This window comes from Rhineura floridana, chromosome 1 (assembly GCF_030035675.1).
Source record: "Rhineura floridana isolate rRhiFlo1 chromosome 1, rRhiFlo1.hap2, whole genome shotgun sequence".
Lineage (NCBI taxonomy): Eukaryota > Metazoa > Chordata > Lepidosauria > Squamata > Rhineuridae > Rhineura > Rhineura floridana.
The window spans coordinates 126034894-126059789 of NC_084480.1; the positions used below are offsets into that span (position 1 = coordinate 126034894).

At 43.9% G+C, this 24896-nt stretch overlaps 1 protein-coding gene across 16 annotated transcripts in view; it reads right to left on the minus strand.

The window, feature by feature from the left end:
• Window positions 1–24896, minus strand: part of LINGO2 (leucine rich repeat and Ig domain containing 2) — a 982977-nt gene that overhangs the window by 448287 nt on the left and 509794 nt on the right. The window contains exon 1 of one of the 16 annotated variants that reach the window (XM_061631658.1): window positions 23804–23823. The exons of the other annotated variants lie outside the window; for them this stretch is intronic. The gene's annotated coding sequence lies outside the window, so the exon portion shown is untranslated. Of the gene's footprint in view, window positions 1–23803; window positions 23824–24896 lie in introns of those variants that run through there. 16 annotated transcript variants of the gene reach the window in all.

Here is a 24896-nt window from a genome sequence, read left to right on the forward strand (position 1 = left end):
GAGGAGAAAGATTCCAAGAAACTCTTTTAAATATGGGTTTGTGATGGCACAGTGGACATTTTTGTACAATAGTTCAATCCAGATCAATGGTTCATTGCATGGTATGATGCTGTGGCCTGGGCACAATCTCCACACAGTGTAATTTAAAGAGATGTTAAATGGAGGCTGTTTATTTGTAGCAAACATAATTCCACTACAACAATTTATTTAGATTTATAAGCCTGTCCTTTGTCATACAGATCTCAGGGTGGGTTATAATGGAATACATCTACTATTAAACAGCTTTAAATCTAAAACAAACTCTTTAAAACACTTTATATACATGGCAATGCAGCATGTAAACCAACAGCAGCTCTTCAACTGGCATTTTAAAGAAGGCAACTACCCAGCACCACATCTATTCCAGTCACTTATATATAGTGCTATGTAGAACTCCATGTAAGGTGCTGAGACTCTTTGGGATCCTGCAGAGCAGGTAGGGGGTTGGGGATATTGCTGCAGCTGCTGGTATGTTGCTGTACTATAACTCTCATCATCCCCAATTGCTGTTCTTACTGGGGTTGATTAGAGTTAGGACCCAACAACATCTGAAGGGCTTCAGGTTCCCCACTCCTGTTGTAGATCTTAATTTATTATTTGCATGTTTAGCCCTCCCTTTATCAAATGGTCCCAATGCTTGTTACAAAAACACATATATTATAGTAAAATCACAAAACTAAACCAATAACAAAGTTAACGAAGCAACAGCACAGAACAGCAATGCAGCAGGAGAAAAGACATCTACTCAGTCAAAGGCCTGGGTAAAGAGGTGTGTCTTGGTTTATTGTTCAAAATCATACAATGATGGGGAATGGCATCTTACTATTGGATTCAACTCACATTAATTTCTTACAGGAAGATAGCAGTTTAATTACATGTGGGATAAATGCTACTAAGACAAAATGTCCCTAAGAATAAAGATATGCTGAGGAGAATACACATATTTATTTTTATTATATTTATATCCCACCTTTTTTCCACCATGGAACCCACGGTGGCATACAAATGGTTCCGTTAGTCACCCATCTAGCCACTGTCCAGACCCAGACATGCTTAGATTCACCAAGGTGCCTTCAGGCTATACCCTGAATCTCAACCAACCCTCTATGACTTGAAAACCTCTCATTTATTTTAACCAAGAAACGTACAACTGCGCCATGCCAAAGGTGTTTATTGAACAAGGAATGTGCTTAATAAAAACAAACAAGCTAAAGGAGAAGACAATAACTCTGAAAAGGTCACTTGAGGAGAAATCCTTGCTAAACCCCAAACCTGGCAACTAGCCAGGCCTCTTTCCCATGTAATAACTGTCACTCGAAGACCAACTGAAACTGAATTGGCATGGCAGCAGCTCCACATGGTAGTTCCCCATGCCTAGCAACAGCTCATCAAATGACAGTTGCCATATAATTTATCTCCACATTGACCCAAATCATTTCCTTTGGCAGCTTGTTATAGCACAGAAAAAGCTGAATGGTGGATTTTCAATACCTGGTCCAACCTTTGCAAAGGGATGTATAATCAGAAAGGTGAAGGGGAATAGTATTTGTGGCAATATATTTAATTACAGATATCTTAAATTCAGTCTGTTTAAAATATTGTATAATTGTATTGATTATGGTATAAAATATAAGCACCTTGCTTTCATCTGCATTATTTTTGTCATAGTAGAGAGGTACGAACATAAACATTTTCAAGATACAGTATTTGTTGTTATAGGGAGCTATATCATCATTCCATCAAAATATTGTTTGATGAAACGTGTGTGTGTGTGAACATATGGAAATACATAAAAAGGCACTGCAGAAGGAGTAAAAGTATTCACATTATAAATGCTTTTTAAAAGGTTTGACCTGACAAAGGTCCAACAAACAGTGCTGTCTTTTAAAGAACAGCCTCTTAGAAATCCAGAAACAAGGGATGGAGATAACAGTTATGCCCCAGGCTATGGTCTGAAGGCACATGAGGCCAGTACCCTGCTGAAGCTAAGCAGGGTCAGGTCTGGTCAGTGCCTGGATGGGAGACCGCCTGGGAACCATATGTAAGCCGCCTTGGGTTTCTGTCATGAAGGGAAAGATGGTGTATAATTGTAATAAATAAATAAGAAAAACTGAGCATTATCTGGCAGAAGAGATGAAAAATGCAGTGGTCCCATAGGTGACTGACCTGAAGCCTCCATGAAGCCACAAGTCACCGTTTGGGTGGCCTCTTTTCATCTGTGGAAACGTTTGGCAGGGAGGTGGTCTTGATGGCTGCTTTCCAAGAAGGCCTCTTCCAACCTCAAGTCAAAGGACTTCCACCAATACAGAATCATCTTAATCCAGGTCCTGTGCCATAACCAGACCCCCAGGCCTTCAGTTTATGAACGGTCCAAGGTCTCAAGAAACTTTTGAAACTGGGGTGAGTTTCAAAAGCAGTCTGTGATATTGCAGGAAGTGCAAAAGAAAATCCTACTATGCACAAATCCTATCAGATTGAGGCCTATACTGGTTATCATGGTTTAGCATAATGAGGTAGTTCAGGCTAAGTGATTAAAGTATCCAATGATGTGTGCAAACACTTCTCTGAAGTAGTTCTGTTTAAGTGATTATGAGCCCAGTGTCACTCAGTTAACTTCATGATGAAACAGAAATTTGAATCCAGTTATCCCTTGCTCACGTTCGTCATACCACCTCCCATGCCAGCAGTGGTTAACCTTTCTGGGATGAGGGCTGCGGTGATCCACACATGGCTAACCTTCCAGGAGCTACATGCCAAAGTGGGTATGGCCAAAGTATAAAAAAAATGGGTAAGAGCCGTTTGCAAGGCTGCTTTCCAAAATAATTTCCCATCAGCTATTTTACACTATTTTCAATTGTTTTTACTCATTCATTGCTCAGTATTCAATTCAATATATCAAAAATAAATTTGCAGGGGCTTTGGGAGAATAAAAACAAAACTAAACCAAAACAATTTTAAAAAATGGACAAATTCTGGAGAACCACAAAATATCTTTTGGCCTCACAGAATCACACTGGGAGACTTACTGGCAGGGCTGTGGAGTCAGAGTCATGGAGTTGAAAGCAATTTTGGGTGGAGTCAGATTGTTGTGGCCTTATTTTATTCCATATCTGTATCTGGTCTATTTTATTCTACTACCTTCACCTTTGGATGCATGTCACACCTGGGCCCACAAATGAAAGAAGTTACTCTTATCTGCATTGCAATGCCAACACTAGCCGTTCCCCCTTTTCCCCACTACTGCAGACTTCCAAGTTGCGCAGTGCCAGTGGTATATCATCTTTGCACAGTTTTCCTTATATGTCTGCTGCTGAAAAGGTAGATCCTCTGTGCGGTCCAAATATCTTCTGAGATTTTATCATTCATATCTTTGTCCCATTTTGTTTTAAACCTCACACTCTGTAAGTTCTTTATTTTAGACAGTACTCTATAAATTACTGAGAACAGTTTTAGTTTATTTTCTGAGTAGGATTTCAACGTCTGTTAACTCTCTGAATAAATTCCGGTTTCAGTTAAAGCTATTAATAAATGTCCTAATTAGTACAAACTGAAAAGAAGGGAGATTACATTGTTTTTTTATGTTGCCTCCTCTTATGTTATTACTTGTGCCCTTTCTTATACAATTCTATTTCTCCCCCTTCCAACTAGCATATTTCTTTCCCAAAGTGGTTTTCTTGCGGTATCATTAACACAAGAGTACCCATGTCCATGATTTTGGGTTGGTATGTAGGTGATAGCAAGTGACTAAGTGTTGATATATATTCTAACTAAAGTCTTTCAAATAAACTCAACTGAAACGACAATTATCCAACAAAACTGGCAACATTTTAAATCAAGAGTCATATACAGATTTTGCTTGGCATATGGGATGACTTGGATTACTGGACAGAATTAGTGATTTAGAAGAAAGTGTGCCTCACGCAAACTGAAAAAATGTGAGTATTTTGCAAAACTACAGTGAGCTAATATGAGTGCTGTACCATGTGCAACTATATGTAGTGAGCTAGGAACTAGGAGCTGAGGGGCAAGCCAGGGATGTAGGATGGACCAGGGATAAAGGACAAGCCAGGAGACAGGACTGAAGAATAACCAAGGATGCAGGGAAACACTAGAACTCAGGAAGACCTTGTTGCTCAAGTAAGGCTCAGCTGGAAGTCCTTCATCCTGCACAGAAGGATCTAATGGGCAGTCTGGGTAGGTAGTGTTAGTCCGGAAGGTACTTCACTGAGAAGGCAGCCAGCTATAGTTCAGTTATTCACCACATGGGACATCTGTATAAAGATCTAGCAGTTCCTGACAGTTAGGTTGTCCAATGGTGTACCACTGCATATGCCATCAATGTAGGGCTGTGTGTTCCTGTAGATAACATGCTCTGCTACGCATGTTTTTTGTGGGGATATGTTAAATCCATTTAAATAGATGCAGCTGCTGCTCAGGATTGTAAGATGGTAATGGTGAACAGAAAGACAGACAGATGGTCAGATCAAAGTGCTGACGCTTGTAAGCAGCATGCCCAATGAGCCAATTCCCCCAAATGTACTGGGATGGACTGCATTATTTTCAAGTTACTGGTGCCACTGGAGATGATGAACAGCAGCAAAGGGACAAGTTATGTTAATGGCTGTGCACTAACTGATGACAAAGCTGTCACTCATGGATGTCAGGTGTTTTTCTCATACTTTTGCATACTCTGACAGCCCTGCACACTCACAAAGGTGATCACATGGATCATCAGCTGTATAAACTGGTTTAATAAAGAATGGAAGAAAAAGCTTCCAGATACATAGCCAAATTCCTTGAAATGGAGGGCTCTGCAAATCCTTCCGATTATCCTTTTAATCTCAGATTCTATGGATATAATAGATCTATTACAGTTTGGTGAAACAAGAATTATTGCATGTGTATGTGAAACTGCCACAGATGGAATACTAGAAGTACACAGTTTTGTTTGTTTTTTAAAAGATTAAGATTTTTTTTCCTTACTGTTAAGGGAAAAAACATGATAGTAAGCACCAACATTTGGCCCTTATATGCATTTTATATTTTAGTAATAGCCTTTGGGGAACTTGGTTTAGTGGAATGTTTCCATCTGTTCTTGGAAACAATATTACTTTATGTCCTGCCAAAATACAGAAAATAGGAACCCTGGCCAAAAGCCACTCAACATCTTAGGAGCAGCAGCAGTTACAAAACTCAGATTTTGTTGCTTTTAGTCCATTTATCAGAGATCTTCCACACAATACAAATTTAACAGAATCCACATGATCCACAGATGTGTTAAATGTTTTACAAATCCAGAGCACATACTCACCTGTGTGCATCACATTGGTGACATCTTCATTAACTATAGTTTAGTATTATGTTCCAAGTCAGAATCTTTTAACAGTTAAAATGTTATTTTTTCTCTGTTAAGTGATCCTAAGTATTTTACCTTGCTTAAGAACATTAGAAATGCCTTGCTGGATCAGATCAAAATCCACCTAGCTCAAATCCTTTGCAAGAATTGCTGCAACCAGCAAGGATTAGGTGGACCATCAGAAACCCACTGTGGTATTAATGCTTGAAATAATCTACGTACATTTATCTTTATATTGTAAAATAATTTGAGAATATAATGATAATGTGACTGCCCACTCTAAACATCAAATTGTCAATACTTTCCAAAAACCACAAACAAAACCCTTTATTAGGCTTCCTGCAGTTTCCAGAGTAAACTAGAGTACTTTCCCCTAAAAAATATCAGAGCTTGGAAAAGTTACTTTTTTGAACTACAGCTCCCATCAGCCTCATCCAGTGGCCATGTTGCTTAGGGCTGATGGGAGTTGTAGTTCAAAAAAGTAACTTTTCCAAGCTCTGGTCTTTATTATTTAAGAAGAAAAAGTATCAATTATGTATTTCCATGCATTTTACTAAGTCCTTTTTGAGAGCTGGAATTATAAAATTACTCATATAGTGTAGCAGCCTGTGTGTGACAAGTTTTAATTCAGTTATGGATGCACAAGATCAGGAAATCAACTCTGTGTCTCAATTCCTCTTCCCACTTGCAATATGAGACTTGGGGAGCAATCTAAATAGTATTTGCATTGGGCTGGGGGAGTTCCATCGGCTCAGCCAGGGGTCCATCGGGGATGGCCAGTCTGGTGGATGGAGAGCCAGCATAAGTCGACAGAAGGCCTGAAAATGGGGCATTCCAGGGCATGGTGAAGAAGCCAAGGGGAAGACGTATGCATCCTCTTCCTTGCATTTGGAGCGCTCCCGCAGGTCCTGATCCAGGTTAAATTTCTGCCAGCCAATAGGCCAACCAAGTAAAATAAAGTCCATGGTGGTCAATGGGAGCGCTCACTCCCTTGTAGGGTTATTTGTGGGAGCCAGCTTTTGCTTTTCTGGTCCCTGAAGGTGGCTCCCAGCTGAGCTAGTCCAGTGGCTCCTGAACAGGGAGTGGATGCCACAGAGCTTTCCACCGGCTTCTCCTCCATGCCCTCCCCACCTGCTTCCCATGATTTGGATTGCTCTGCCCATGGTCTAACTCATAGATGCCTATTCATTCACACAAATGTCCAATAGAATAGTTTCTAATGAGATAATGACATAGAATTGTCTGTTCTCCAATGGCAGTGGGGAGGGGAGACATAGGGGAGCCCTTAATGAAATCCAGAAGCTAAACCTCTGAATCTCTCAAATTATAACAATTTTTTAGCCTCCTATAGACAGTAACTATGTGGAATAGGTTCCCTTTGGCCCTCCTGTAATTCAAATTTTGGAAAAAAAAAACAAATTCTTACTGTGAATTTATATTCCCAGGGGTTCCTGTAGGGCAGTCCTAACCCTTGTAGTCAGGGTCTACTTTTGAAGGACTCACTCAGGTGGAGAGCCCACCCCTGCACTCCAGACTGGATAGCAGAGCAAGGACAATACCTCAACCCCACAAAGACTCCATTGACATAGCAGAAAAACCAGACCCAACACAATCAACAGAGATCTATCTTTGGGGGAAAAAACAAAAAATATCCAAGAGAACAGACTAACAAATAACAAGAAGAACATTTATTAGCAAAACAAGCAAGAATATGGCAGGAAATCCCCAGGAGAACCTAACTACTTCCCCATAAGTAAGGCACTGACAGAAACCACTAACCCATGAATGGCCAAATGGTCCACAATGAAGAGGCAGGGTCCTGCCTTCCAGGAACCCCTGGGAATAGACATTCACAGTAAGAATTTCTGTTTTTCCCCAGAGGTTCCTAGAGGGAAGTCCTAACCCTTGGGATGTAACAGAGTAGAAAATACCAGGGTGGGATTGCATACAGATAGTCACATGTGTATTACTCTGCAGAACCTTCCATCCAGGGCGATGGTAAATGCATCCTTGAAGGAGGGTGTACTGCCACCGGCCCTCAAGGAGGCAATTATAAAACCCATTCTAAAAAAGTCCTCCTTGGATCCCCAAGTCTTGAACAACTTTTGCCCCATTTCGAATTTGCCATTTTTGGGCAAGATCATTGAGCGAGTGGTGGCTAGCCAGTTGTCAGCACACTTGGATGAAACGGATTATTTGGATCCATACCAATCGGGTTTCAGGACTGGACATGGTACTGAAACAGCCTTGGTCGCTCTGGTGGATGATATGAGGAGGGCATTAGACAGGGGAGAATTCACCTTTCCTGTCCTCCTGGATCTCTCAGCGGCTTTTGATACCGTTGACCACGGTATCCTGTTAGATCACCTGGAAGGACTGGGAATAGGAGGCACTGTTTTACAGTGGTTCCGTTCCTTTCTCTCTGACAGGCATCAACAGGTAGCATTGGGGGATGAGGTTTCAGACCCTTGGCCCCTCACTTGTGGAGTGCCACAGGGTTCTATCCTCTCTCCCATGCTATTTAACATCTATATAAAACCGTTGGGAGCTATCATCAGGAGTTTTGGGCTGCGGTGTCACCAATATGCTGATGACACGCAGCTCTACCTCTCTTTTAAATCCTCACCGCAGTTGGCTGTGGAGACCTTGTCCAAGTGCCTGGAATCCGTGAGTGGGTGGATGGGAAGGAACAGGCTGAAGCTCAATCCTGATAAGACCGAGGTGCTACTTGTGGGTGACAGGGGAAGGTTGGGTGTTGTTGACCTGAAGCTTAATGGGGTTAGTTTACCCCTGAAGGATCAGGTCCGCAGCTTGGGGGTTGTTCTTGATTCCAAGCTGTCCATGGAGGCTCAGATTTCGGCAGCAAGCCGGGCAGCCTGGTACCAACTACACCTCATATGCAGGCTGCAACCCTACCTCCCTGTTCATCAGCTCCCACTGGTAGTACATGCCCTGGTCACCTCTCGATTAGACTACTGCAATGCGCTCTACGTGGGGTTACCCCTGAAAACGGTCCGGAAACTTCAACTGGTACAGAATGCGGCGGCTCATTTACTCACAAACAGCCGTCGCCGTGATCATATTACACCAGTATTATTTAATCTACACTGGCTTCCAGTAGTTTTCCGGGCCCAATTCAAGGTGTTGGTGTTAACCTTTAAATCCCTATATGGTTTCGGCCCGGTTTATCTGAAGGAGCACCTCCAGCGTCACCAACTATGCTGCCCGACAAGATCCGCCATGCAGGGCCTTCTCTCAATCCCACCAACAAAAGTAGCTAGGTTGGTGGGGACTAGAGAGAGGGCTTCTTCGGTGGCGGCCCCCACTCTTTGGAATTCTCTCCCGTTCGATCTTCGACATGCCCCTTTTTGAAAGAGGACTAAATAGACCCTTGGCCTCTGAACTGTGGAGTACCACAGGGTTCTATCCTCTCCCCCATGCTATTCTACATCTATGTAAAGCCGCTGGGGGCCATCATCAGGAGATTTGGGCTGCAGTGTCACCAATATGCGGATGACACTCAGCTCTATCTCTCGTTTAAATCCTCACCAGAGTTGGCTGTGGATACCATGTCCAAGTGCCTGGACTCCATAAGTGAATGGATGGGAAGGAATAGGCTGAAGCTAAACCCCGACAAAACCGAAGTGTTGCTAGTGGGTGACAAGGGAAGATTGGGAGATATAGACCTGGTGTTCAATGGGGTAAGTTTGTCTCTGAAAGACCAGGTCCGTAGCCTTGGGGTCATTCTTGACTCCCAGCTGTCCATGGAGGCTCAGATTTCAGCTGTGAGCCGGGCAGCTTGGTATCAATTACATCTGATACGAAGGCTACAACCCTACCTTCCAGCCCATCTGCTCCCATGGGTGATACATGCTCTGGTCTCCTCTCGCTTAGACTACTGCAATGCGCTCTACGTGGGGTTACCCCTGAAAATGGTCCGGAAACTTCAACTGGTACAGAATGCGGCGGCTCGGTTGCTTACAAACAGCCGCCGCCGCGATCACATCACGCCGGTGTTATTTCATCTACATTGGCTTCTAGTTGTTTTCCGGGCCCAATTCAAGGTGTTGGTGTTAACCTTTAAATCCCTATATGGTTTCGGCCCGGTTTATCTGAAGGAGCACCTCCAGCGTCACCAACTATGCTGCCCGACAAGATCCGCCATGCAGGGCCTTCTCTCAATCCCACCAACAAAAGTAGCTAGGTTGGTGGGGACTAGAGAGAGGGCTTCTTCGGTGGCGGCCCCCACTCTTTGGAATTCTCTCCCGTTCGATCTTCGACATGCCCCTTTTTGAAAGAGGACTAAATAGACCCTTGGCCTCTGAACTGTGGAGTACCACAGGGTTCTATCCTCTCCCCCATGCTATTCTACATCTATGTAAAGCCGCTGGGGGCCATCATCAGGAGATTTGGGCTGCAGTGTCACCAATATGCGGATGACACTCAGCTCTATCTCTCGTTTAAATCCTCACCAGAGTTGGCTGTGGATACCATGTCCAAGTGCCTGGACTCCATAAGTGAATGGATGGGAAGGAATAGGCTGAAGCTAAACCCCGACAAAACCGAAGTGTTGCTAGTGGGTGACAAGGGAAGATTGGGAGATATAGACCTGGTGTTCAATGGGGTAAGTTTGTCTCTGAAAGACCAGGTCCGTAGCCTTGGGGTCATTCTTGACTCCCAGCTGTCCATGGAGGCTCAGATTTCAGCTGTGAGCCGGGCAGCTTGGTATCAATTACATCTGATACGAAGGCTACAACCCTACCTTCCAGCCCATCTGCTCCCATGGGTGATACATGCTCTGGTCTCCTCTCGCTTAGACTACTGCAATGCGCTCTACGTGGGGTTACCCCTGAAAATGGTCCGGAAACTTCAACTGGTACAGAATGCGGCGGCTCGGTTGCTTACAAACAGCCGCCGCCGCGATCACATCACGCCGGTGTTATTTCATCTACATTGGCTTCTAGTTGTTTTCCGGGCCCAATTCAAGGTGTTGGTGTTAACCTTTAAATCCCTATACAGTCTCGGCCCAGTTTACCTGAAGGAGCACCTCCAGTACCACCAATTAAGCCGCCCGACTAGATCAGCCACGCAGGGCCTTCTCTCAGTCCCACCAACGAAAACAGCTAGGTTGGTGGGGACTAGAGAGAGGGCATTTTCAGTGGTGGCCCCCACTCTCTGGAACTCCCTCCTGTTCGATCTTCACCATGCCCCCTGGGAGGGAGTGGTTCCAACCGCCTTGAAAGAGGCAGTGATCCGACCACTCCTGAAAAAGCCCACCCTGGACCCATTGGTTTGTGACAACTACCGACGGGTTACAAATACCCCCTTTTTAGGGAAGATGAATGAGAGGGTTGTGGCGCAGCAGTTGCAAGTACTCTTGGATGAAACAGATTGTCTTGACCCATCCCAGTCTGGGTTCAGGGCTGGTTATGGGACTGAATCGGCTTTGGTCGCCCTGATGGATGACCTTTATCAGGAGAAGGACAGGGGCAGTGCGACCCCTTTATTCTTATTTGATCTCTCAGCGGCTTTTGATACCATTGACCATAGTATCCTTCTGGACCGACTTGGTGAGATGGGTATTGGAGGCACTGTTTTACAGTGGTTCCAATCCTATCTCCTGGATCACTCTCAGAGAATAGCATTGGGTGATTGTCTTTTGGCCCCCTGGCAGTTGTGCTGTGGGGTGTCGAAGGGTACCATCTTGTCCCCCATGCTGTTTAACATCTATATGAAGCTCTTGGGAGCAGTCATAAGGAGCTTTGGAGCGATGTGTCAGCAGCATGTGGATGATACCCACCTTTATTTCTGCATAACATCTGAAACGGGAGAGGCTGTGCAAGCCCTTGACCGCTGCCTGGACTCGGTGGTGGGCTGGATGAGTGTCAATAAACTGAGCCTGACTCCTAGCAAGACAGAGACACCGTGGGTTGGTGGTTCCTGAGTTCGGATAATTGGTCAGTTGCCTGCTTTGGATGGGGTCATACTCCCTTTGAAAGAGCAGGTCTGTAATCTGGGGGTGCTCCTGGCTCCATCTTTGTTGCTAGAGGTCCAGGTGACCTCCGTGGCTAGGAGTGCCTTTTACCAGCTTCGGCTGGTAAGACAGCTGTGGCCATTTCTGGACCAAGATAGCCTGGCCACTGTTGTTCACACACTGGTAACCTCCAGGCTGGATTACTGTAATGCACACTATGTGGGGCTGTCCTTGAGGTTGGTCTGGAAGATGCAACTGGTGCAAAATGCAACAGTGAAACTACTCACTGGGGCAGGGTATCACCAACCTGTCACCCCGCTGCTGAAAGAATTGCACTGGCTGCCCATGTGCTACCGGGCCAAGTTCAAGGTTCTAGTTTTGGTGTACAAAGCCTTATACACCTTGGGACCAGGATACCTGAAAGACCGCCTTACCCCTTATATACCCAGTCGATCACTGCGCTCTGCAGGTGAGGGTCTCCTGCAGATACCATCTTATCAGGAGATCCATTCTGCACAACATAGGCAACAGACCTTTAGTGTGGTGGCACCTATCCTGTGGAATCCCTGTGGAGATCCTCCGTGGCGCAGAGTTGTAAGCGGCGGTAACGCAGCCGAAAGCTCTGCTCACGGCCAGAGTTCGATTCCAACGGAAGGAGGAAGTCGAATCTCCAGTAAAAGGGGTCGAGGTCCACTCAGCCTTCCATCCATCTGTGGTCGGTAAAATGAGTACCCGGAATATGCTGGGGGGTAAAGAAAGGCCGGGGAAGGAACTGGCAATCCCACGCCAGATATACGGTCTGCCTAGTAAACGTCGCAAGACGTCACCCTAAGAGTCAGAAACGACTCGCACTACAAGTGCGGGGACACTTTTACCTTTTTAAACATTAGGCAGGCTCCATCTCTGTTATCTTTTTGGTGCCTTTTGAAGACTTTCCTCTTTCAACAAGCCTTTTAAGTTGAGACCTATCCCAGTCTGCGTCTGTGTTGAAATTGCTTTTTAATTTTTTTTTTAAAAAGCAATGTTTTTTAAACCCTTTATTAAATATGTTTTTAAAGCTTTTAAAATGATTTTAAAGTTGTTTTGTTTTGGTGTATTTTAAGGTCTGTTTTATCATGTTTTGATGTGTTTTAATGCTTTTGTTTGCTGCTCTGGGTTTCTGCTGGGAGGAAGGGCAGGATATAAACCAAACAAACAAACAGACAAACAAACAAATGCAACCTGTTCCTGAAAAAGGAGCAATAACTGAAGAAATAGGTGCTAGTGGAAACACACCCAATACACCAAGTCTTGAAAAGAGACCAACATCCCCTGTAGTTTGGCTAGTTCCATCAGGTTCATGGCTTCCGAGTTTGCCACCTTCTTTGCCAAAGCCTGAATCTTGTCTATTTAGTCCCCTTTCAGAAGGCTCATTCAAAACTGATTTGAGTTCATTCACACTTCCAGATGTGTAATGTCCTGTGTGGGGTCAACAACACTATTCCCCACGTTCATGAGAAACCCATGGTTCCGCGGACACAATAAGGTGGTCTCCACATCCAACCTGCATTGCTCCTCACAAGGATGTCATTGAGGTATGGGTGCACCCACACCCCCAGGGTCCTAAGGTGAACAAGCAATGCCACCAGGACCTTGGTGAAAACCCTTGGGGTGGAGGTGAGACCAAAAAGGAGCCCTTTATGCCGATGCCTGTAACAGAAGTGAAGAAACTTCCTGTGTCTCCTGTTGGTTGGAATATGCAGACAGATGTACAACAAGTCTATGGAAGCCGTCCAGTTGTCCCAAGCAATGGCCTCCAAGATAAATTTGAATGTCTCTAACCTGAATCACTTGTAGGCCACCCTCCTGTTCAGCCACATAGGGTTGAGGATGGCCTGGATGACCCTGTTGTTCTTTGGAACAAGGAATAAAATGGAGAAAATTGAGTACACCCCACACCTCTGTTCCTGGGCTGCGAGTGGTTCAACTGCTCAGATGACCAAAAGATGACTGATGGCTTTGCAGAATGCTCAATGTTTGTCTGGTTTCTTGGATTGTGGCGTACCTATAAATGGCTTTTTTGGCTACCTGGAGAACTCCAAGGAGTAGTCTGAGGAAACCATTTTGTGAACCCACTTGTCTGTTGTGATCCCTGTTTATTCGTATGGAGAGTGTCTGAGTGTGCCCACTATGACTCCCAGAGCAGCTGGGCTCTGGCATTATTCTGACTGTCCTTTGTTTGGTCTCTTCTGAAACTTGGGAGTTAAAAGAGTAAGAAGATGACAGTTGTGTTCATGAGGAGGAGGTTACCCCTGACCTATCAGATCAACATGGCTTATAGCTCCCTGAAGAACTTTGCCTCTGGTAGGGCTTAAAGGACTGCCTCTGCTTAGGTCCGTCCTTCTCTGCTCCCAGGAGTGTCCGTTTCTCCTGTGTCTCAATCAGAATCTTTTCCAGTGGCTCTCCGAACAGCTTGTCCCCGCCCAAAGAGGTAGCTGGCCAGACAATATTGAGAACCCAAATCAAGGTCCCAATTGTGCAGGCACTGTGCTACCTACCATTGCCTTGGTATTAAATTGCATGGTGTCTCATGCTGCACCTGCCTGAAAGGTAACTGTGATGGTGAGCTTTATTAGACCATCCCTCACTTTCTTCAGAACATCTTTATTGGCGAGCCATGACTGAGGTCACTATTTGAGGCTCTGAATGCCGCTACCTCTGCTCCATAGTCCCTATGCCACACCACCTCCACACATTTGTCACAGGCATCTCTACCCCTCCTTTATGGTGGGATGGTGGTGAGGAAGACAATGCCGCCACAAGAGGATCCACTGTAGGGGTCTTCTGTTGCTCCATCACTCACTTTGTGAAGTAACAGTGTTTGTTGACCAGTTTGTGAGTGAGCTTGTGCTTGTTACGAGCAGCCCACTCTGCCTTCCACAGGTCCTGAAAAGAGTCAGGGAAACGGAGAGTAGCTGCCCTCTATTGATCTTCAGGAAAAGTTGTCTTGGTGCCTCTGGAAGTAGAGGCAGTTGCATCTTCCACATCCTGAACCCTCTTCTCTGGTAGCTCCAAGATCCTTCTGGCTTTGGCTATTAGAAGAATTCAGACTGAAGAAGTCTCTCCTGGGGGGGGGGTCCAGTTCCTCCCTCTTCCCTCTCCTCTGAGCAGAGGGAGCATTCTGAGTCAGAGATCAAACCTAAAACAGCCATCACCTTTCTGCTGTGTTTGCATTTTCTCCCCATTGGAGTGCATGTTGCAACAGCCCGTTTCGTAGGCATGGCCGAAAACCCTACACGTGTGCCTTGTACCTCCTGTGGATGGGGGCAACTGGGGCGAAGATGACTGGATTGGGGAGAAGGTGAATGAAGAGACGGAGAGTGTGGGGAGATGGTGACTTAGCATGCCTACATTTCTTATGGGGGGGGTCTTGCTGGCTTGCTTTCTCTTCTCTTTATGTTTGTCTGTCCCAGTCCTTTTTCCTGTCCCTTTATGGGAACTGGGTGTTGCAGGAGCTTTGGAAGTGCCTGCTGAGACCTTGGTTCCTTGCACCTTCCTCACCACAATGCCTTTAATCCATCTGAGGAACATGGGGAATTTCTACTCCCCAGGAAGGACAGATGCAGAGAAACCACTTTCATTTACCCCCCCATGTGCTTTTTCCATGCCTTTGTCTTCTGACCAGGAAGAGTGGGTAGAAACGCACCCCCCCTTGGTCTTCTGATGAGCTGGTCACCTGGGAGCCAGAAGCTCTGCCAGTCTGCATGATATCCATTGCCGTGGTCTCTGCTGTCCCTAAGGGGAGGGGAACCAATGAAGGCTGAAAACACTTGCAGTGCCACAGATAGGCCTTACCACTTTGCATTTGGGCAGTAAAAATATGTGGCACTCGCAGCTGCAGCCACCCACTGTTGGATGCAGCCGTGCCTCTCCTAGGCTGAGTAGGCATGCCCTTGCATCTCTGTATTCCATTGTGCCTGCCCAGGGCTGTAGCACAGCTGTGCCTCCACCTGCTCACTGCTCCACATAGTGACCTGGCCCACTCTGGCTGAGGCTCTGGGGGAGGGAAGAGAACAAAGAACAGACAAAAAAGGGTTTGAAGAAGAGAAAAAAAGGTGAGGCAAGAAAGGAAGGTTAGAACAAACAGAAGTGAATGAGCTCTTATTGAGCTTAGTCAGACCTGACCATCCTCAGCGTAAGGGAGGGCTGGCCTGGGAGAGCACCTCCCCTTCGGTGAGATCTTCAGAAGTAGAGCCTGCCTTCAGCCAGAGGAAGGTGCCATCCCGAGGGTTAAGACTGCCCTCCAGAAACCTCTGGGGAATTGTGCCTGTTTTGCTCCACCTGTTCGGCCTCACATCTATGCATATGGGAACTGGGCCAATACGCTAAGGCCCAGTCGACATAATTTTTACCCCTACCACATTTTGAAGGAAACAGATTGCACAGATTGGACTGAGGTAGGTTTACCTTATTCCAAAATGTTGCCCAATGTGTGGGCATAAGGTGGAATGGACAAGAGTTCCCACTGTGCACTGTACTCTCCACAGAGATGTGTGTTAATAGTACTAGAGATGAATTATAGAAGGATTGTAAAGAACTCTGTCTAGTTAAAGTGCTATATAATTTACTGACTGATTTATTTTATTCGCTGAGCTTACATAGCCACCCTGTAATATTAAGTTCTTTGGGCAGCTCAAAAACAAATGCATCAATTAAAATGCAATATAAAACAAAAAGAACTATTTAAAACTAAAAACACAATTATGACTGAACACTAAAAATGAAAAACACAGACTGATCTAACATATATTATGTACCCTCATAGAATATATGCTAATTAATGTTCTTGAATTGCTACACAATTTATTATTCAGCTGCAGGCACAGGGCAAACAGGACCTTATCATTTTATAATAAAATTATAAACACACAAGCTTAGACATTATATTTCCCAATAGCCTAGGGTGGATTTAACCTTGGATCATTCAACAGTGATTTCTTCTAATGCCTATTGTATAAAGTTGTGGGTTGTTGTTGTTTTTAATTATCACAACAAATTAAAAACAAACAATTGAAACTGGGTATTTTCTTCTCAAGAAAATAATTATAACAAGGTTTATTGAATACTCCTAACTTTTAAAGCCACAAGATGGCAGTACACAAGCTGGAATTCATTAACTGGCTCTTTTTATAAACATTCTTATAACATTATATATCTGACGAGGAGAAAAAGTTACATTATAGTTTAGGAGAGATCTGATTAAGAATACAATTAAAATAAATTACAGTGCACAACTGAAATAATTTACAATGCAGAAATAAGGGGCTTCTTTCGATACTTAATGTTTTAATATGTTAAATTTGAGAATTTTGATTACTTATTGAGCATTTTACATCCTACTGGTTTCAACAGGTGTCCTGACTCCCACCAGCAGACCCAGACCCAGGACTCTCAGCCCTAAACTTAATCCACAGGTTAGCACATGATTGGAGCATACATCAGATTACAATTCACACAGAGTTAAGATCACTGCAAGATACTACTAGGTATGGCTACACAAGCGAAGACATTGTCACAACACTTGAAATGTCCCCTGAGTCCCTCTAATGAAGGATGGGGTGGGCACAGCTACTTGCATGGGACTTGTCTCCTAGCTCAGAAATGGGCAAGCAAACGGGCACTCCTACGAGTAGGCTGGTTAATGGTCCCATTCTGTTCTGCCTGTACAGCTTCTGGTGTGTCTATGGAGACAGAGGCGGAGACAACTTGGCCAGATCATCCCATGGCTCCACCTCTAACATCACTGTGGTGCAGGCAGTTCAGCAACAGGAAGCTAGCTGGGAGGTGGAACAACCACTGGAGGGAGTGGTGAGGGGATGGACTGTCAACTCAACCTCTTCATCTGCATTGGCCAACACCTCGGGGGAGGAGCTTTCAACAGGCAGATCACTTGGCTCCTCCCTGGCGTCTTCATCCATCACTCCCAGACCACTGAGCCCCTATCCTGGATCCTAAATCTCTTCCTCCTCCTCCTTCTCAGACCAGTCCTGCCAAGAGTACTCCATGGGGGCTCATACCAACAGGAAAGATTCAGTGACCTGCTTAATTTTAGAGCAAAACATGTGCATGGTTTGGAAAAACCTAATCCCATTCTGGTATAGGGTAAGTACAAATCCTAAATATATTAATGAATGATAGTGGTTGGGACAACACTGCTGATATTAGTCACTCCATAAACGATCTGACAAAGCTCACAAGATACAGGCTAATCAGAACCTTCACTTCTCATACTTGTTTTTATTATGAATCAGGCACAACTGTTACCTGAAACTCTGTAATTAATGAGATGTATTTTGAGTTGATGTCCTACTTTTGTGCCTGCGTAATTGGCATTCAACCAAAGCTGATAGCTGCTGTTGGCAGATGCTCAGAGCTTGATTACTTTAACCCCTTACACAGTGAAAAACTGGCATTGCTTCCTGGTAGCTACATTTTAATCCAGTGTTAGAATCCCCTTTGCAATCTGTGTATTTAACTTTCCAGACCAAGTACTGCAGCCTGCCCTCACCCATTGCTTCAGCTGTTACCAGGAATCAACACTGTCACATACCAGCATTGGACATCACTTTCACATGGAAAGGTAGGATTGAGGAGAGAGAGAGATGATAATGTGCACCACTGGACCAGATGGCTGCTCTATGGCTGTAGCCAGACTGGCTGCTAAGACTGCTGCTGCAGAAGCCTCTTCCTCCACATCCTAAAATCCAATCATGGGTCATGACAGTGGGACCTGTAATGCACAGTGAACAAGAGCTGCTGGCTGTCCATCCCCATGCTATATTTCTCAAGTGGCACTCAAGGATGTACAAGTCCCAAACCCTTAGAAACCCCAAACACTGTTCGCAGAAAAAACTTATAATGTGGCCCAGATGCAATTCAAGAGGGATTTTGACCATTATCATTTGCCACAACGTCAAGCATTAACCAAACCAGGAAAAATAAAATAAAATATTACAATTTGAAACACAGTTTAGGAACAAACTAGAGAAAGATTAAACAGATTATTGCATTTTTACTGTCCTTGGGGATTTTTTGGAGTTTGGTTTCATTTATGATGAAATTAACTGCATACGGAGCAGTAACAGCCAGGAAATATGCCTTTTTTGATACCTCTAATTGGGTTACCTATCCACAGGTCAGGAGTTGGTGTACCATAAAGATACTGAGGTATAAATCAGAAGGCTGCTGAGTTTAATTTCTCTTGTGCTGGGAACTGACTACATGGCCTTAGGCAAGCTACTATTTCTTTCAGCCTCAGTTTCTCTATTTACAATATAGTTTATTCTCAGCTACTTTACAAGGCTGCTGTAACAAGCTAAATCATTAGTGATGCTGTTGAAACTCAAGATTAGTCAATTCAGAAGTCAAATCTAGTATTTTTGTAAATCTTGAATGTATAACAATTAGTTGTTCAATTGAACAAATTTTATTTTCATAAATCAAACCAAGATTGATTATATGCAGACTGCATAGACACAAAAAATATAAATTATATTTTGTGCTAGCATGAGTCTGCATGGGAGGGTCCTCATAAAGTTATAGTAATTGAAGGGCTTTTAAACAATTTTCTTCTTTGTTTCCACTAATTTCCTTAAAGATAAAAGCCTCTCTGAGAGATAAGGAAGAGCAGCTACTGCCACTTATTTCCAAGACGCAGCATCCGGGATATTGCTGCTAAATGACTGTACAATATTAGATGACTGCACTCATGGGCCAATGGGGGACAGCCATTCTTTTCATACATTACACTTAAAGTCCTGCTGTATGTCACTACAGAGCAGACCTCAGTGACATGCGGCATTACAAGAAGTGCCTTGCCTAGAGACTACAGTGACCACACTGGTATATAGAGGGTAAGGAAATCTCTTGGGTACCCTTGTTCCAAGTTATTCAGGGCTTCTGGCCCAATGCTAAAAACTTTCACCTGGTCCGGCAGCATAGAATTTTCATAGAATCATAGAGTTGGAAGGGGCCTTGTAGGCCATCGAGTCCAACCCCCTGCTCACAGCAGGAAATCCACAGCTAGAGCATCTCCCGCAGATAGCTGTCCAGCCTCCGCTTGAAGACATCCAGCGAAGGGGATCCCACCATCTCCCTAGGCAGTCGGTTCCATTGCCGAACTGCCCTTACTGTCAAGAAGTTCCTTCTAATGTCCAATCTGAATCTACGCTCCTGCAACTTAAAACCATTAGACCTAGTCCTACCCTCTGGGGCAGCAGAGAACAAATCTGTACCCTCCTCTATGTGACAGCCCTTCAGGTACTTAAAGAGTGCAATCATGTCACCCCTCAGCCTTCTCTTCACCAGACTGAACATGCCAAGTTCCTTCAACCTTTCCTCATAAGACTTGTTCTCCATACCGGCTATCATCCTCGTCGCCCTCTTCTGAATCCGCTCTAACTTGTCTATATCTTTCTTAAAATGAGGCACCCAGAACTGAACGCAGTATTCCAGATGAGGCCTGACTAATGCAGAATATAGTGGGACTATTACTTCCCTCGACCTGGAAACTATAGCTCTGTTTATGCAGCCCAAAACCGCGTTTGCCTTTTTTGCCGCGGCATCACACTGCTGGGTCATGTTCAACTTGCGATCCACTACAATTCCAAGGTCCTTCTCACACGCACTACTGCTAAGCCAGGTATTTCCCATCCTGTACCCGTGCATTTTGTTTTTGTGGCCTAAATGCAGAATCCTGCATTTGTCTTTATTGAATGTCATTTTATTAATTTCAGCCCAATTTTCTAGTCTATCCAGGTCCCTTTGGATTTTATTCCTGTCTTCCATTGTGTTAGCTATCCCTCCCAGTTTCGTATCATCCGCAAACTTCATAAGGCTTCCCTCCACCCCTTCATCTAAGTCACTGATAAAAATGTTGAAGAGTATCGGCCCCAGGACAGAACCCTGTGGCACTCCACTCGAAACCTCCTTCCAGTCTGAAGCAGAGCCACTGACGACCACTCTTTGAGTACGGTTTTCCAATCAGTTGTGAATCCACCTGACAGTATTTCCATGTAGTCCACATTTGACCAGTTTGCTAATCAAAAGGTCGTGGGGGACTTTGTCAAACGCTTTGCTGAAACCTAGATAGATGACATCTACAGCATTTCCACCATCTACTAGGCTAGTGACCCGATCAAAAAAAGAGATGAGATTAGTTTGACAGGATTTTTTCTTGACAAACCCATGCTGGCTCCTACTAATCACAGCATTGTCATCTAGATAGTTGCCAATGGACTCTTTTATTATCCGTTCTAATATCTTTCCCGGTATTGAAGTCAGACTGACCGGCCTGTAATTCCCCGGATCTTCTTTTTTACTCTTTTTAAAGAGCGGGACGACGTTTGCCCGTCTCCAATCCTCTGGCACCTCTCCCGTTCTCCAGAATTTCTCAAAGATGATGGCAAGAGGTTCCGAGAGTACATCCGCAAGTTCTTTCAATACTCTGGGATGCAGTTCATCAGGCCCTGGAGATTTGAACTCATTTAGGTTAACTAGGTATGTCCTGTCTATCTCCAATAGCATATTGGAAGTCAGTGCAGAGCACAGGTGTTATGTGCTGACAAAAGGTTGCTCCAGTTGGCAGCCTAGCCACTATGTTCTAAACTAGTTGCAGCTCCACATAGATTGCATTACTAATCAAGCCTCAAAGTTACCAATGCATGGTCAAGCTATGGTCAACTGTTCACAATAACTAAAGTTGTGACAAATTGACATTTGAGGAAACATATCCACAAAACACCCTATAAATTGTTGAATGAAGACCAAGACAATAACACTTTTTCACCTTATACCGGTATTTATGATTCACACCATGTATTTATGATGATGGCAAGATAGTCAATGGGAACTAGGTTTCCAAGTAACTCAAGCTTAGGGCAACATACCTGCCACCTTTTCATCCTCATAAAACCCTTAGAGATAGGTTAAAGGATGGAGGCTGGAACCTCAGTTTACCAGTCAAAGTCCAACATTCTAGCCCAGCCTACCCCAACCTGGTAGTTCAACAACATCTGGAATGAACAACAACTATCATGCCTAACCATTGGCCATACTGGCTGGGGCTGATAGGAATTGTAATCTAAAATATCTGGAAGGCATCAGTTTGGAAAAAGCTGTTCTAGCCACTATAATATACTGGTTCTCAACAGGAATTCAGGTGTTCGAAGTGTATAATGCACATGTCTTCAGTAATCCTTGTTAAAGCTGTGCAGTGTAGACCAGTATTATTTCCCCCATATTGCAGATGGGATGGGGTGAAACTAATACTAAATGATTTATGATTTGCCTAACCTTGCTTAATGACTTCATGGCTGACATAAGATTTGAACAGGAGTTTTCCAGTTCAAAGCCCAACCTCTTATGCTTGGTCAATGCAAAGAGCTGATTATGACAATTCAGACTGCAAGTAAAGAACTGTATATTTTAACACAGCCTCCTCACAATCCCTCACATAGAAAACTAGAGTGCTAGGGACATAGCTAGGCTAAAAGCACCTGATGCTTATAGGCAAGTTGTATGTGTGGGTAAAGATCTAAATAGGAGAGAGAACGTGAGAATGAATTCAGTCATGCAATCCACTCACTGGCAGTCTGAAGTGGTACAGTCCAGCAACCATTTCAGTGCATGATGTTTCAAATACATGATGCTTCAATAGACTGGCTCTTAGTCACTACACCAGCATATTCCCACTGCTGCTTCCTTACATGTTTAATACTAAATCCTAGTGCCTGAAGACGGCTAATGCTTATGTTACTTCCCCCAGAGATCACTGGAAAGAACGGGATTCAGTTTCAACTAAGATCATGTATAGCTGGAGCTCATTTAGTATAATAAGGTCCTTCCGGATAAACTTCCAAATTCAAATTAAATTTGTTGTAGTTCTTGTTGCATGGGTTCAGCTGGAAGATACCATGATAATAATTTCTGCTGAGGGCTGTATTTGGAAGACTGTAATTGTCAAGACCAAGGGATGGCTACCCCCAAATCTGGACCTGGAGAGCCCAGGGGTCAACTGCCTCAGTTAGAAGCCGGAGCCTGCAGTGAAGCAAGCAGAATGCCTCTGGCTGATGACCAAATCAGCAGAGGTCAAGCAGAAGCTTGGCATTTGTTATCAGGCCAGATCAATCCAGAGGCTGCATCTTGCATGCTCCCCTATTCCCTCTGTGCCTGAACTGGGCTCTGCTGTGACAGTTCACAGAAGCTTCCGAAGCCAAGCTGTAGCCCCCCAGTTCAAGCCCTGCTGCCTCTAACGTTAATCTAGTTTAAACTACCTCTGTGCTGGCTATGTATTTCATATTGAAATTTAAACAGCATATATGAAAAAAAGATATTAAATCACCGTAGTTAAGGGACATGATGGGATATCCATAAGGCAGTACATATCTGGAACGATGCTGACCTTTTAACACACCATGACTTTACTTTTCACAGTATCTCCAGATTAAACCATTCCTGCAGAGGGGGGAAGGCTGTAGCCAGGGGCAAACTTTCACAGCTCACCAGTGAAGGAAGTAATGCAATGTAAGGGCTAACAGATTTTCACAGAGAGTATAATTCAGTGAAGGTCATAGGTGGAAGGTAAAAATATAACAGAACCCGGGGTGGAAATTAAAGATAAAGAATAGGACTATTGAAATTAGTCTTTCATTTCAGCGTTTAAAATATTCTAAACAAAACATGCCATAATTTGTGTTCAGATGTCAGAATAGATGTGTTGTTTGACAAATGGATTCTTGAGATTTTCCAAGAAGGCAGCAGCACACATGAAAATCAAAAAATATCCAGCTGGTGTGCATCAAGAAACTCTTCCTCAAATAATATAATGTATATTAATTTAGGAATACTGTTGTGCTCATCAAGGACATATTTTGCATCATATTAAGTAAATTTAAGTCAAACCCAACCCCAACCCATCCCCCACATTTTATTTTCTCCTATACCAGTAAACAGTTTATATTCACTCCTAGGGGAAAAAGTTAAAAAAAAGCTTCATTTTGGAGACAGCCATGATGGCATCAAAACCTGCTCTCTGTATAAAAATAATGGAGGCAAGAATACAGATTTTCACTGATGGTAAGACACTGACAATACAACTTTTGCTTAATCTCCGAAAAGAGCGGGGGGAATCAATTGCTATAAATATTGGGTCAGGTTATAGCCAGCAAATGCATACTTTCAATCCATTTTATGTGTCTATACTGCAACTAGGCTTTTATTGCCAAAAAGTAATTATTATTTGCTTCAGGTAAAGAATGTATGTGGTAACTGTAGTGAAATAATAAAACCAGTATTTAGTTATTGACAATCCAGTAGAAACACTATCAACAATTAAGCAATAGAAATGCAAACTACATACAAATAGGTCATTCTCTTGTCAATAGCAAGACAAATACCTAATTTTAAAGGCATCCTCTCTCCTCTTGTCTTCTGGCTGCATTTCAAGTGATCTCACTTTTAGGGCAGTAACTTACAAAATGATAGGCTTTATGCCTGTGTGCCACTGAGGTGGCAAACCTGTAGGCTTTATCACGTGCAGAGTGGTAATGCTCACATGACTGTTTCCCTGTACAAAATAAAATAAAAATAAAAATATCCCTCATGAGTTGGATATGGAGAAGGCTTCTTCCTGACATCTCATCTATGCACATGTTTGTATGGAAGAACATTTAAACATGTGAGCCCCATCTGATTTCTGAAGAGTACAGCCCAGACACAACTAGACCAACTCTTGTAGCATTAAGGTATCAGTCGGGTCTGTCCCAAGCTTTTTTGCTGCCTGAGGCGAAGGCCAAGATAGAGCTTCCCCATTCCCCATCCCCATTCCATGTACAGAATCCGACTGGATTAACAGTTAAATATTACTTCAACACTCGTAATGGGACACCATTTTCCACTGTACCTGAGGGTAGTAGGATAGCTTAGGGGGTGCAGAAGATGCTAGCTTAGAAGGGGCACGAGGGATGGTGGGCAGCTGCTGCCACCTCTGGCATCTGAGGCAGCGGCCTCAGTCTGCCAAATGGTAGGGATGGCCCTGGTATAACTTAATTCCAAACATAATGCTAGCCAGCCATTTTAATGGTGGGGAATTGTGATTTTTCTTAAAAAACAACAGCCTAGCACTATATACCACAGCAAACTGATCATCCTACTGAACAGTAGCTAGGATTCCAACTACTATCCAAAACAGCATGCAGACTGACCATGGAAAAATCATATCCTTTACCTAACCTTCTGATTCCCTGCCCCATTATGTCTGGCTTTTAGAGGCTACTGGCAGGAATTTGTTTGGGGTTTCTTTTGTCTTAAATTTGTACAGCATCTAGCACAATTTAAAATGCCTTATAAACAAAAAACAACAACACCATGTAACACAGAAAATCACAAAACTGCTTTTATGGGTTGTGACCTGGGAAGGCAAACATTTTGTGGAAATAATTGAGAAGGTTTCACACATCCTGGACAAGGACAAGGTTGAGAGAGAGTTAA